Source organism: Solanum lycopersicum, chromosome 9 (assembly GCF_036512215.1).
Source record: "Solanum lycopersicum chromosome 9, SLM_r2.1".
NCBI lineage: Eukaryota > Viridiplantae > Streptophyta > Magnoliopsida > Solanales > Solanaceae > Solanum > Solanum lycopersicum.
This window is the reverse complement of record NC_090808.1, coordinates 9,767,741-9,782,872: the sequence shown is the minus strand read 5'-3', so window position 1 is coordinate 9,782,872 and position 15,132 is coordinate 9,767,741. Positions and strand designations below refer to the sequence as shown.

General features: G+C 32.8%; 1 long non-coding RNA gene across 13 annotated transcripts; it reads left to right on the top strand.

Annotated features, from left to right (window-relative positions):
- Nucleotides 1–135: 135 nt before the first annotated feature.
- LOC101252809 (uncharacterized) lies at nucleotides 136–9,052 on the top strand. Of its 13 annotated transcripts, none has more exons than XR_011211501.1 (7): nucleotides 160–428; nucleotides 5,398–5,660; nucleotides 7,290–7,376; nucleotides 7,534–7,608; nucleotides 7,832–7,890; nucleotides 8,028–8,101; nucleotides 8,757–9,052. It is a non-coding gene; the product is annotated as an uncharacterized lncRNA (long non-coding RNA). The 13 variants fall into 13 exon arrangements; XR_011211499.1 differs by having other exon boundaries at nucleotides 161–428; nucleotides 7,837–7,890; nucleotides 8,722–9,052; XR_011211497.1 differs by having other exon boundaries at nucleotides 161–428; nucleotides 8,722–9,052.
- The last annotated feature ends 6,080 nt before the right edge of the window (nucleotides 9,053–15,132 follow it).

Sequence of the window (15,132 nt, the reverse complement as noted above, 5' to 3'; positions counted from 1 at the left end):
AATGTGAAAATCAGATCTTTTATATAATGCACTAATTTTTTTGAAATAATAATCCTTTAATGTTGGGTCGTGCTTTGCACGGCCATGCTCTATCTAGTATATATATATATATAACGGCCATGCTCTATCTAGTATATATATATATAACATGGGTGTGGCGGATTTTGTTGATTACCCAAAATTAGATGACCCATCAGTTAAAAAAAAGTAAATGAATAAAAAATACAAGAAAACCTAAAAGAAGCAGATGTATCTAGAAGGAGATCAAAATTCTCTCTCTTTTAGAATCTAAACTTAAAAGTGAGCTTCTCTTTCGGTCGTCACCGGCCAGATCCTTTATCGTAGCTGGTCATAGACTCCATGGTCGATAGCCATATCCTTTATCTTTTCAGGCATACCTGGTCATTCTCTGAGTTGTAGCCATGGTTGTAAGTTCTTCCCCTTTCATTCTGTTTACTTATTCGAGCTATATATCTCAAGTGAATTCTCTCTGTATGTGTGTTGTTGTGAAGTGTCATGGGTTGATGACTTCTCTTCTTGGATCTCATCACCATAACTCCGATTTTTGTTCATTTATCTTTTACTAATTTTTTCTAATAAATGTTGAAGTAAATTTTTAATTTTAATTTGAGGCATTAGATCATGAAGGAACTTGTTTAAAAGCAGCAACACAATGTCCAACTTATAGAAGATTAATAATTAAAAATTCAAGTTAAAGACCCCACTTGTGGTATGTCATTGTTGTTTCTTTATTTGCTTAGTTCGTTAATGTCTAAGACATGTCACTGTCGAGCTGCGACTAGATATTATTTTTTGAGTAAATTATATATGTCCATTATGAGGAGTAGAAGAAGTATTGTATATTAAACTTGAGAAATTGTTAATAGGATCTTTTAGATTAGAGTGGCAAGGGTTATCCTAGTTTGTTGAAGAGGTAAGTTGTGTAACGCCTTAGCTAATTTTAATGAACAACTTGTTACAGCCCATAAGATATTTAGTGCCAAGTAATCCTGTCCAACATGGTTGTAGTACATAATATTATATAGAGTATTGTACTGTGGATCATAACCTGGGGCTACATTTAGTTATTCTTAGGACACATTTGGCATGTGAGATTGGATAGAAGAGGATATATCATGAATTACCTATTCCATTTTCTATATGGAACAATTTATTCCATATTTTTAGTACATCTCATATGATTGAAATCTCTTATCTCACCAACCTAATGCACACTAAAAAACCCCCCAACATTATATCCCATGAATTTTCTATTCCATAATGCATACTAAATGAGTCTTTATACCTCAGTTACTCAGACATATCTTTTGTTCTCCTCAAAAGCATGTCATTTTTTTGTGATTTTAATGTTCTTATTTAGAGAGGGAAATACAATGAAGTAGATAACCTTGTAAAAATGATTTTTCCAAGGTTCTTTTTTTTTTAGTTTCAGTTAGTATTAGTGTCTAAAACATTAGTGAATCCAATTGTAGAACTTATGGTTGGTTTGCTAGGATTGGTTCTGATCAACTATTTTGTTTCTTCTAGGTGAAAAACACATTGGATGTTGTGATTAGTCACCTCCTATATCTTTTAATCTTGATTCTTTAGTTAGTTACTTTGCATATGCCTTATACATAGCTACAGAGTACATATGGACTTATTAAAAGACACAATAGGCTGAACATTGCTATCAAAATAATAATGAAACATCTTGATATGTCTTTGAAATGAAATGTTATGTGAGATTGATTCATAAGCGTTTCATAGAAAAGATTGACTCATTGAATCATTTTTGTTCTTTTCACCTAAATTAGACAACAATTGTTTCCCTTGTCTATTTTTTTCTAGAGATTTCTGGAAACGAGATAGGGTATACTATTTATACTAAGGTATGTTTTCAAGCATGTATTGACAAAGCAAATTTTACACTCAATCCTCCCATTTTCCTGTCCCTCATAAGCTTCTCCTATTTAACAACATGAAACTTTCTATGTTTGACATTCCCCTCCAGGAGAAATAATTCCTTAGATGCATGTCATGTTAGATTTTAATATAATCTCATTGTTTTGTGGATATTATGTGGATCATTGCAGTATTTCTATTTTTTTAATTTTAATTTGTTCTAGAATAATGTCCATTCATGTTAACTAACAGGATGGGTCAAAGTTGGCATTGTTGAGGCTTATGCACTCTAAAGTAGAAATATTTTTCATAAGTTTGAGCATGCTTTACATTTAATTCTTTAGAGAATAGTTCTTGTTTTATTCAACTTTATTTTCTTGTGGTTCTCACCTTTTCTTTGAAATCGTCTTCGGGTTCACTTGATGTTTTGCTACCTTTGCAGTAATACCAAAACTTTGTGTTAACATAGACAGTGCACATTTATTATTTTAAATTTGAACAATGTTTATTATAAAATAAAACACTACATTCTGGAAATTTGAAGATATCTATGTATCATTTAATAACTGTAATTTTAATAAAATATTAAATTAGTGAAACCTATTTAAATGAAAATGTAAATAGGGTTGCAACTAATTTAATTATCAATAAATGCTTGTGATTAGTGACAATATCTCATCCATAAACGTTTAATTTTTAGAGACGACCTCATTAAAACAATTGTATGTTTGTCATAAATATATGCCCTTTAGTGACAACTGTGATTGTTGTTAATTATTATATTAGATAGTGATAATTTTATTTTTTTGGTAAAATAGATATATTTTTAGTGACGATATGATTCTTATCAACTCCAAAATTGTAAAAAACATAGTTGTCTGTAATTTATACATTTAGGGATAAAAGAATTTGTATGTAAGACACAACTTTTAGTGATGAAATAATGTTTTCTTTTTACGAAATACATATAATATTAGAGACAAATGATGCCGTCACGAATTAAACTAAATATTCAGTGATAAATCAATTTTTCGGCTTTGATGGCTTCTTTAGTGATGAAAACACACAATTACCTACAAAATTTTATAATTTCTTTGACGAACAAGATCGTCATAAATACTTTGCATTTGCGGACAAAAAATATTTCCATAGTTAATAAAATACTATTTGGTGATGAAACACGTAGTTGTCTTTGTATACATTTAGTGACCCATTCATTGAGGAAGAAAGGCAGACAAACGATTTTTGTCATGATGAAATATCAGTTCTAGGCTTGGTTTTCACCCGTAGAGGGTGCTACCCTTCTTCATCCTCTTCTCCTTCATCCTCTACACTTGCATCAGTCGCATCCTCTAGTTACGAGCTCCTTTGCTGGTCATTGATAGAAACTATGTGCTTGGCATCGTTGTTTCACATTTTGGACATTTGTGGATCTAAAAGTTGAAGATATTAGATACCAATTTGGATAATCATATTCCAATCAGAATCAAGTAATAACACGTAGAGATAAAATGATTGAGAGATTCTGCTCAAGATTTGTAACATCTCGAAGAAAAGTATAAACATCTCTCTTTTGTTTTGCAAAACTGTATTGGAATTATTTTGTTACAAAAAGATTAACATACCTAGGGCTCTGATACCAACTTTTTCATGACCCAAACCATCGTGATTGACACCCACATTAAACCGTCCGGTGGGCGAACAATTACTACAACCCAACTAAAATGATACTAACCAAAAGATAAGACTAAAAGATGTCGAAAAGTATTTCAATAATCAATTAAATTCCTAGTTCCCATAAATTCAGTAATTCACTAAAAACAAACATAACCAAGCGAAAATGATGTAGAGAGTTTATAAGGTTTACGTTTACGTCCGAATGAAATGGACTAAGATCCAGATGAGTCCATAGTAGCCTGAACGAACTAGCTCAACCTTGAACTCGACAAGTCAGAGATCTCCCAAAAAACCGTCAGAATATTCCTTAAAGGTAAATGCATATAATTTTGAGTAAATATTGGGTCTTTGATCCCTTTCTCTAAAATAAGAGCTTTAAATCCCAAATTTTTACCATTAAAGTCATTTTAAAAGGACTCAAAAATCCACTCGAGAAGAAATTATTTTAAATAAGTCATATAGGAATTAAGATTCTTTACTCAATAAGCAAAAAACTTCAAATCTAAAACTAACCAAAACACACATTAATAGTACTAATGAGAAATAATTAACAAAAGAAATCTTTGAGAAATGAATACAAAAAATACACTTAGAAAAATAAAATCCGTGTTTAGCCTTATATATGTATGCCATGATCTATTTTTTAAAAATATATGTACTTATAAACTTATGGTTAAGATTGCAAAAAATTTTAACTTCTAAAAAATAATGATTTAGGTATTGTAACAACTTAAAGTCCTAAAAACACTAACAAATCAAAACGAACATGAAAAAATTATATGTACTAATAATATTAGGCTTTAGGCTTAAAAATATATAATTATACAATATAATTTAGATCCTCTTACTTCAATACCAAAGAAAACCAATAAAGTGAACTTACGTATATTAAATATATTGTCATATAATATCAAATTTGAACTTTGGTTTTAATTCTGAATCTATATCAGATTAAACATATTGAATGCTTCAAGTTTTTGAAATAGCTTGAGGAAACAATTGTCATTCAACACTTTATTCAAAATGTCTTTTGGAATTAAAACATTTCTAATTCTAGTCTGACATATAAATACTTTGTTTCCCAAAATTCCCGTATACCATATTTTCCCTCTCTCTCTCTCTATATATATATCATAGGTAGGAGAAATCCATTGATCCTTTGTTTGTTTCTTTAAGATGTTATCTATTCACAGCAATGGCTTCTTCACTCTATCGTATTCTCCTTCTCAAATTCGGTAATTTAGTTTTCTTCTTTCGAACTATCTTATGGAGATCTTGATGTTTTCGTTTTTATTAGATACTTTGATATGTTTTACTTTAGGCTTGGGTGAACACCACCCTTTTCAGACTTCTTTGGATATGTTGTTGTTGTTAAAACAGTTAAATTTTGCGAAAGTTAATATTTTTCTATAACCATGTAGTGCATAATCTTTTTTTGAATTGAGAGTTTTTCAGAATTAGTCTTTATATCTCAAAGTAGGAGAATTAATATTTTTTTGATCCAGAGACGCTTTTGTCAAAAATCTTTTACAAAAAGTAATTTTGTGGAAAAATAATTTGTGGTGTATGTTATTTCTGGTCAAACATGACAAATGTAAAAAGTAGCGCCTTTTCGGTGCTAGCTTATAGCCTCCAATAATCGACGTATATTTTAATACTTTTTTTGTTTCATTTTAAGTTGAAGTGCATATTGCGTTTCTTTATTCTAGATGACAAACGTTAGAAGCTTCCATTTTCGTGCTTAATTCAGTAACTTTTAGTGATCTTCCATGTTTTGTTGTTTTGGTGACACTAAAGTTTTTCTTATTTTGCAAGACGGATTTTGAGCATATGTGTATCAGCACAATCACAACCTCTCTGATGAGTGAAATCTAGTTATGATGTAACGACTTTGGAAGGACATACATCTAAGGTTTGACCGCATCATTATAAATTTCTCCTAATCTGACAAAATTTCTTTATAGCAAAAATGATAAATATCATACCTTTTTTGTATTCTATATTAACATTACATTTTTTTTGTTTTTCCGGGTTTTTGATTGTGCTTGGAGTCCAAAAGGGTCTTTTCTTGCAATTGGGTAAGCATTACTCCCAGTTTTTCATTTTATTGATCTCGACTATGTGTACTCATGTTCATATCCCTACTTTTGTTTCTAATTATCTTGTAATTTATTAACCTTGGAAATGACAATCTTTATAACCGCTATTTTATAGATGTTGTCTGTAGATTTAGACTCGTCTATGAAATCTTATCTCTTATAGCTAATCATGTGTTATATCGATTTAGGTCTGAATATTCTACTACTAGAACTTTGTCTATTAGAGATGGTCCATGTAACTCTACTATGCAAAGTTGAAAATTGTGAAAAACAAAAATGTTACGACACTTAATTGAAATCTAAGTTTTCTACTGCCTTATTTTGGCTGACTTTCGTTGATATTTACTTTTATGTGGGGAGGTATGGCGAATGGATGCAACAATTTGAATTTCATTCAAGTGTTTTGTTTCTCTTGTTTTGTCTTAATTTCATAGGTTGGTATACATTGTCACCACTAGTAAATGGTCTTGCGCTGCAAGCGGGTAGAACATTCTTCTTTAAATTTATTAGAATAAAACTTTTCTTGTATTTTGATGTGATAGTATTTTAATATGAATTTATTTTTTAAAGAATAGAGGCTATTAAATTGTACTTCACAATTTATTTTATTTAAAGAAACGGAAAAATAACAAATCATAACACTATTTTCTCATAGTTTACATGATTTCAATCTAGACATTCATTAATTTGCTTTTGAAATTTTAGAACGGTTAGTTTATTTTTATCATCTATATGCATGGTTACATAGTATCTTTAATAAGAAAGTCAAATAAATATTTTTTCAATTTTCTTCTTTACCAATTTCGTTAGTATCATCTATATGCATGGTTACATATTTTTTTTCAATTTTCTTATTTAATAATTTCTCGTGTGTGTGTGTGTGTTTGTGTATGTGTAACTAATTGAAACAATTTTACTCATAGGTGTAATGATACAAAAACAATAAATTTACCGAGCCACTCAACAAGAGCAAAATACACAAATATATAACTATGTAAAAGAAAAACAAAGAGTTCAGAATTTTTATTGTTTTAAATTAGAGAAAACTCCTCTTTGGAACAAATGCTTACAGTGCCTTAACACAAAGGTCACAACTCTTTAAAAAGGTCACAACCTTTGATAAATGCTACAACATTTCATAAAAGTCGCAACTCTTCATAAAAGTTACAACGTTCATGAATGGTCACAAATGCTTATTGTGCCTTACCGGAAAGGTCACAACTCTTGATAAAGGTCCCAACCTTTCATAAATATTACATAATTTCATAAAATCCACAACTCTTCATTAAAGTCACTTTTCATAAAAGGTGTAATTTTTCTTGAAATGTCACAAATGCTTATTGTGCTTTACTGGAAAGGCCATAACTTTTTGGAAAAGTCACAACACTTTAAAAATGTCACAACCTTTCATAAATGTTACAGCAATTCATAAAAGTCACAACTTTCCATTAAAGGTAAAGACTAAATTCTGAAATAAATAAATTAAAAGGAAATCCTTGTTTGTGGTGGCTCCACATAAACGGGCCTAGGGTTCTCTTTTGTATATACAACCCCATCAGGTCCATTACATGATGTTGATCAGCGAAACAATAATGCCTTTTCTACCAGCTCCAGTGATGGCATAATCTGCATTTGTGATGTTGGTGAGCGTACACAAGTCAAAACATTTAGGACATCATGTGTGCTCCACTGATGGTATTATATACATTTTCTCTTCATCTCTTTGATGTATTACACATTAACCAGATGATGTTCTAAATAATTCATTGGTTGCGCAAAGTTCAAATACTAGTTCAACATTGAATATGTGCTTGATTGTAACACTTAAGAGTCGTTGTCTTTGCCATTCCAGAATGAAATCAATGCTCGTGAGTGGTACCCCTCAGATTCCCTGTCGGCTTCATGCTTTGAAGATAACATAGTTCAGGTAATTCTATCCTAACCTTCTAAAGCAAGAAGGTAGAGGAGACTCTTGCCACTTGTTTCAGATAACTTCTTATGGTCTTTTAAATATGATTAAATATCTATTTACATTCTGAAGTTAAGTATTTGTTGTGTTATTGCATCTTAGCTTCACCTTTTTGTGTGCTATGACTTTGAATATCTATTGTGCTGTTTAAAATAAACTGGTCAATAATTCATTGTTTCAGTCCAGATATGGAGCATGAAGTAAGATGCCTGCTTGCATGATTTCGTAGAACACCACAAAGTATCTATTTTGTTTCTTTATTTTTCTTTGTTGATTAATTTAATCAAATAGGACATTATCTGTTGAGTATTATGTTTTTAGGAGATATCTATAATCCAATGGAGTCCAACTTCATTTGTTGAGTATTATGTTTTTAGGAGATATCTATAATCCAATGGAGTCCAACTGGTGCTGGTACAAGCAATACAAATCAACAATTGTTTCTGGCAAGGTATTCTATCTATTGGTACAAATCATATTTATAGTATTCTTTCTATCATAATTTTATTTCACATGTGGTGGTAGCACTAGATTTTAAGTTACATGTATATTATACATTAGTATCTAGATTAGGGTTGTATCATTGATCACATCTAAGCAATAAAGTTTCTATATTTTTCCAGACACCCCCTTCGTTCTTCATCATAATCTCCATGGTTCCACGATACCCCCCTTCCACGGCCCACAACTTCCTCCCCTTCATATAACTCACCAGCTTTCCCTCCCCTATCTCATATTTCGCAATACATTCCTTCCACACCTTACTTATTTCCCTTCCACTTCTTCAAAATATTTACTATGTCTATCAAGGTCTAGGTAGATTGGAAGAAATTACTAAATTTTTTTTTCCTTTTTAGGATATAAACTCTAGTCTCAATGACATTCATTGACTTTATTGCTCGCTAGTTCACAACCTTGGGCTTGTTAGGCTTGACTTACCTCTATTGTTTTTTTATAATACACTATTGTCAAAGGCGCACTTAAATCCCCAATGTATTTAAATTCTCATGATTTGAGTTTCAAGTATTTTTCTCAAGTTTATCAAAGAATTCTTGATGTTGAAAATGGAAGGTATGAACTTCAGCAAACGCTTCATGCTTTTATAGAGCGTGTGGCTGCTGTTTTCCCGGAGTAGGTGGAACAACACATTCAACAACTCTTTAACCAAATTTAAGCCCTCGAAGAAAAGGGTAGGACCCTTTCCCGAAGAAAAACCTTATTGTTAGGATGACCTATTGCATCAGCGGTGGAAACAAGAATCAGTGGACACTTTGAAGTTTTAAGAAGGTTTAAATAAGTGTATGTTGACACAATGTACTTTATTTAGTGGATATCTACTTAAATATGTTTCTTCATTTTATAAAATTACACTAAGTCAATTTTTCTTTTGGCTTATTGGTTATTATTTGGTTATGAACACCCTAAGAGCAAGGAAGGAAAGTATGATACCAAATAAATTCTTACATCACATGTCCAAATAAGTGAATAAATTCAAATATTATAATTCCAACACAATAATGAAAAATTGATATTGCTAATTTTAGAGATACCTAAGGTAGAATAAAAACTTGTAGGTAGAAACTTGTAATTTTCAAAAGGAGATTGGTTATATGCATGTAGACGCTTTAGAAAAAAATGATGAAAAGATATGCATGCAACTAATATTAAAAAACAAAAAGAAACTCAAGTAAAATATCTCAACTATTTATATTATAATTTCCATATAATAATCAAGTATGACTTGTTTGCAAACCAAATTATCACTTAGATGTTTTTGCTACATTTCAAGCAAGGAATTGACAATGTGGGCAAATCGAACACCGGTAACAAATTTTAGAAAAGCTCATCTACAATCTGCATTTCTACAAGGTAGAGTTTCTCGAATTATGAATTCTTGCCTCTATGTTACCAAGACCTTTTAAAGTTATTATTCAACCTCTTTAATCGACTATCAATCACACAAATATTTTTGCTTGCAAAACAAGTTACAACCCTACTACATTCCTTGTTGCAACAAACTTCAAAAATACTGTCATTGCCATTCTAAGAATTTACATTTTTTTCCTTCTTCACTGACCATATATTCATGTATCTATCAAATAAACCACTTTCCATGTCTTCACCATTCAGAGTAAATGCAACAGAGTAAACAATTTTCCTAGTTTAAAAATTGAAGAGAAGGTACTTAGTAAAAAATAAAACAATCACCAAGAGCAATAAAATTAATTTATTCTTAGTCCCCTCCCCTCAGATACCCACCCAATTAAAAGGAATATATATAGGTTATCGATAAGTCAATTGAATATGAGTAAACAAACCACATAATACTTGAGCCTGTATTTGATAGTTAAAAAGTATAATTTTATTAAGAGTCCCTATTTTTTCCTGTGTACAAAGTAGACATAATGAGATCACATCGCTTACCTATGTCCATTCAAGCTGTGAAGAAGACACCCCTGTTCAACATCTCATAACTTCATCATAGAGTCAAATGAAAAACTACAAAGTTAGGCAATAGAACAAAACAAATAACCTAAATGAAATAAAAGGTTAGGTGTAATACATAAAATTGGCACACAAAAAAAATTAATTTCCTAGATGGCTAAAGTGAAGTTGTATCTCTCCGGATCATATTACTCGTAGGGGGATTACGGGTGAGATTGAAATAATTTGATATACATAACATAGTAAACAATGGAAGCATTGAAGACTATTAGTGAAACATGTAAACATAACAAAGATAATTTGCATAAACCTTTGCATCTAAAATAACACAAAAGTTCGTAAATGAAAAGTTTACTAACTAAGACAATTGACATAAACAGTGCTCAGAGTATTTCTTATGCTGTTGTGTCCTCAAAGAATGATAGTAAAAGAAAAGTATTGAACCATTGTATGAAATGAATGACTTAAGGAAACCATTGAACAAATTTGTAACAAAAGCTCACACAGTAGACTATTCCAAAGTTCATTAGTAGTTCTCCACTTATCAATCTAATGAATATGAAAATTAGGATGATGATGATAGTGAAGAAGAAGATCATAAGAATGTTACTTTGCCAATATTTAAGGAACACAAAGTTAGCAAACAAAATGTTTTAGAAAAAATTAGATCTTGTTCAAGTTATGGAAGTGCCATCAAGTAGTAGTTAAAATAATACTGATAAAGAAAAATGAAAAAGGGGATAACGTGGAAGAAAGAAAAGAGAAACAAATAGTCATCTTCCTCCTCCTCCTCTTGTTGTCTCGGGTGGTGATAGTGATAGTGGTAGTGGTGGAACAAATATTAATGCAGCACAAGTTAAACTTACTCTTGTACTACTGCTGCTTATACCACTTGCTAACTCAGTAAGAATTTGAACTTCTTCCACATCAATATTTCTTCCTCAACCACCACCATCACTATCACCACTACAGACAACAAGAAGAGATGAAGTCAATGTTAGTCATCTCCCACTTCCATTCCGGAAGTTCAATTTTGAGATCCAAACCTCCAGGCCTTTGGTGTTCTACTTTCAATTTCTGGCAATTTGGGAACTTTGATACAAACTCAACAATGCCCTTCTTCATGCCTACCCACCAATATACCTCTCTCAAATCGCGGTACATCTTTTTGGAACCCGGATGAATGGAATATATGGAGTAATGAGCTTCCTCCATGATCCTCTCTTGGAGTCCATCCACGCAGATCCACACAACCTACCTTGATGTTTCAGCACACCATCTCTCCCTCAATCAAAAGACATTTTTCTTATGAACATTTGCCTTCACGTTAAGAAAAATTGGGTCTTGGACTTGCTTCTCTTTCACTTTTAACACTAGTGATGATTCAGGCCAATTATTTCCATTATTCATCCTTTTGTAGAATCCATAAACTCCCAGACATGCAAGTTTGTGCACAAATTTGTCTAACTCCCTCTTCTCTTCTTCAACATGGGTGGTACTCCCCATGGATAACCTGCTTAAAGAATCATCAAGACCTACTTGGGTGGTAAACAATGCTCATGTCATAATCCTTGAGTAAATCTAACCACTTTCTCTATTGAGATTGAGCTCTTTTTGGGTGAACACATATTGTAACCTCTTATTGTAAGTCAATATGTAAACATAAACGCAATAAAAGTACGAATGCCATAATTTTAAGGCAAAAACTACAACAACCAACTCTAAGTCATGGGTTGAAAACTTCTTCTCATGAACCTTCAATATTCTGGAGGTGTAACCTATAACCATGCCATTCTGCATTAGACACAATCCAAACTAACTCTTGATGCATTAAAGTACACCACCAAAGCTCGAGTCCCTCTTGTAAGGTCAAAATCAGAGCAGTAGTCAACCTCTTTTTCAACTCCTGAAAGCTTTTCTCACAAAGTTCATACCATTGAAACTTAACTGTTTACTGAGTCAGCTTGGTCAAAGGAGAGGATATAGATGAAAAACGCTCAACAAATCTTTTGTAGTATCCAACCATACCCAAGAAACTCCTTATATATTTTGAAGATGTGGGTCTAGGAAAACTCTGAACTGCTTCTATCTTTTGGGTATCAACTCTAATCCTATCACCAGAAATTATGTGGTCCAAGAAAGTCAGATACTTAAGCCAAAACTAACTATTGGAGAATTTGGCATATAATTCGTTATCTTTAAAAGTCTTAAGAATAATCCTGAGGTGACTAGCATGATCTTTTTCATTTCTTTGAATAGATTAGTTTGTCATCATGAAGATAATAACAAACATATCTAAATAAGGTTTGCAGACTACATTAATAAGATATATGAATGTTGCAGGCGCATTGGTGAAACCAAATTACATGACCAAAAACTCATAATGCCCATATGTAGTTCTGAAGTTGTCTTTGTAATATCATATTACTTAACTTTTAACTGATGGTAGCATGATCTAAGATAAATTTTTGAGGAGTAGGAAGCACCCTAAAGCTGGTCAAAAAGGTCATCTATAGTTGAAAGAGGATACTTATTATAGATAGTAACCTTAATTGGCGGTAGTCTATACACATGCTAAGGGGACCATCCTTCTATCTGACGAATAACACTGGTGTGCCCTAAGGTAAGACACATGGTCAGAGATAACACTTATCTAACAAATCTTTCAATTGTTCTTTCAACTCTTTTAAATCCACTGGTTCCATTCTATATGGCGGAATAGAGATAGGATGAATATGTGGAAGACGATCTATACCTAAATTTATCTCTCTCAAGAACGAATTTGGGAAGATCTTCTAGAAAGACTTGTGGAAATTCTTTCAATACTAGAACTGACTGAATAGGGGGTATCTCAACACTAGAGTCATTAACTCAGACAAAGTGATAGACACAACCCTTGGAAACTAACTTCATCGCCTTAATATACAAAATGAATCAACCCTTAGGCACTGCTGAACTGCTTTTCCACTCTGACACTAGATCATTTGGAAACATAAACTTGACTACTCAAGTTCTACAATCAACTGAGCCATAACAGGCATGAATCTAGTCTATACCATGAATGATATTGAAATCTATGATATATAACTCAACTAAATCAGCCATGGTGTTCTTGTAATTGATGGAAATAGGACATTTACGTTATACCATTTCCGCTAGAATAGATTCTCAAACAGGGGTAGAAACACTTAATGGTTCACTAAGTTGCTTGGGAATAATATCAAAGTTCATGGCAACATATGGAGTTATAAAAATAAACTCACTCTTGGGTCTAGCAATGCATAAATATTAAAGTCAAAGACTTGAATCATACTAGTGACAATGTCTTGTGAATTCTCATGTTCTTTACAATTGTTAAGAGCATAGAAACGGTTTGTTCCTCCACCATCACCAAAATTAGCTCCCATAGGTGCGACCCTCTTTGTGGAGAAATTGATGAAGACTTAGCTATATTGCCCCTATTACTACCGACTTGCTTGTTCTTTGGACACTCCCTCATGAAAGTCTGATCTGACCACACTTGAAGCAACCCATGGAGCCCTCACGACAACCACCAAAGTGATTTCTACCACACTTTGAGTAGGCAGGAGGGTTACTACCTCCATGTGCCACACAACCCTATGAATATGCACGCTTAGCTCAGGAGTGTTGACCATGATGTTCAACTCTCTCTGTCTCTCTAGGCGCAGTACACTAGCTGATGAGGTGCATGCCTCTTTTGTTTCTGAAACGATGGCCGATCTGAACAACTTTCTACGGCCCAAACTTATTCCATGTCTTGGCTTTCTTGTTCCTACACTTCTCTCGATCCCTCAGCTTTCCTCCTCTACCTGTTGTACATAGATCATCAACCTTTAAATGTCCATGTATCCGATAAGCATTGCAATCTTACCCTCTTTGTTTAAAGAGTGGCCCAATTTGGAAACGACCAAACACATCATACTCCTAATGTCCTTAACCATATCTAGAGCATAATTAGATAGTTGGAAGAATTTAAACCCATACTCATGTACACTTAGCAAATCCTGCTTAAGGGTGAGGAACTCACGTGCCTTGGCCTCTTTCAGTTCTCGGGAAAAAAAAGCCCCAAGAAGTTATCTTTAAAACAAGCCCAGCTCATAGGTGGTGCATTATCATGTCTACTTTCTTTTCACTAATCTAACCAAGTTCTATTAATGCCCTTGCGTTGAAAAGCAGCTAGCTCAAAAGTTTTAGTTTCAGGAACATGCATCACATTGAAAACCTTTTTCAGTTTCGTAGTGAAGTTCTCTGGGTCATCAATAGTGCTCAAACCAGTGAAGCTTGGGGGATTAATTATCAAGAATTCCCGATTCCTGGAAGTGTCATCCCTTTTTTGTTGAGATCCTCTTTATTGACCAACCTGGTTAGTTACAGGTTGACTCATCATCGTAAAGCCTCACGGAACTCAGCGTTGGTAACCTCCCCTAGAGGTTGCACTTTAGTTGCATTGGGAAATTATTATTCTTGAAGTTCAACGTTACTCCTAGTTTGACTACCACTTTCTGCTATTCGTGGATACATGATTACTTTAAACATGAACAAACACGAATTAGAGAGACTTTTAGAGATAAAATCTTACGCACGAAAAGGAATATATGGAAGTGAGAAATTCCTAAATGTTGTAGCCTCGTATTCACAGATGTAGCACGCTTTACACAGATGAATAAGACTGTATAGACACAGCTTCATAGACTCCCTAAGACTCTTAAACTCTGTTCTTTCATACCAAATTAGTCAAACCTTGAGCCTACACCCTAGACGTGGTTGGCACCCAATGATATTTGATGACCTTGAGCGCACCCTTTGTTTGGCTTACTTAACTCAGCGGAAGACTTTAACATAAGATCTAAATCATGAAAAAGCTTTAAATATAATTATTAGCAATAGTGGCAAGCCAAGTCTTAGTCAATTACAAGTAAAAAGAAAAGACTAAGGAACTAAAATCATCTGCCTATGAAGCCTCTAAAATAAAGAGGGATGTTGGGACAGGACCCCATATCATCCTAACAACTGAAA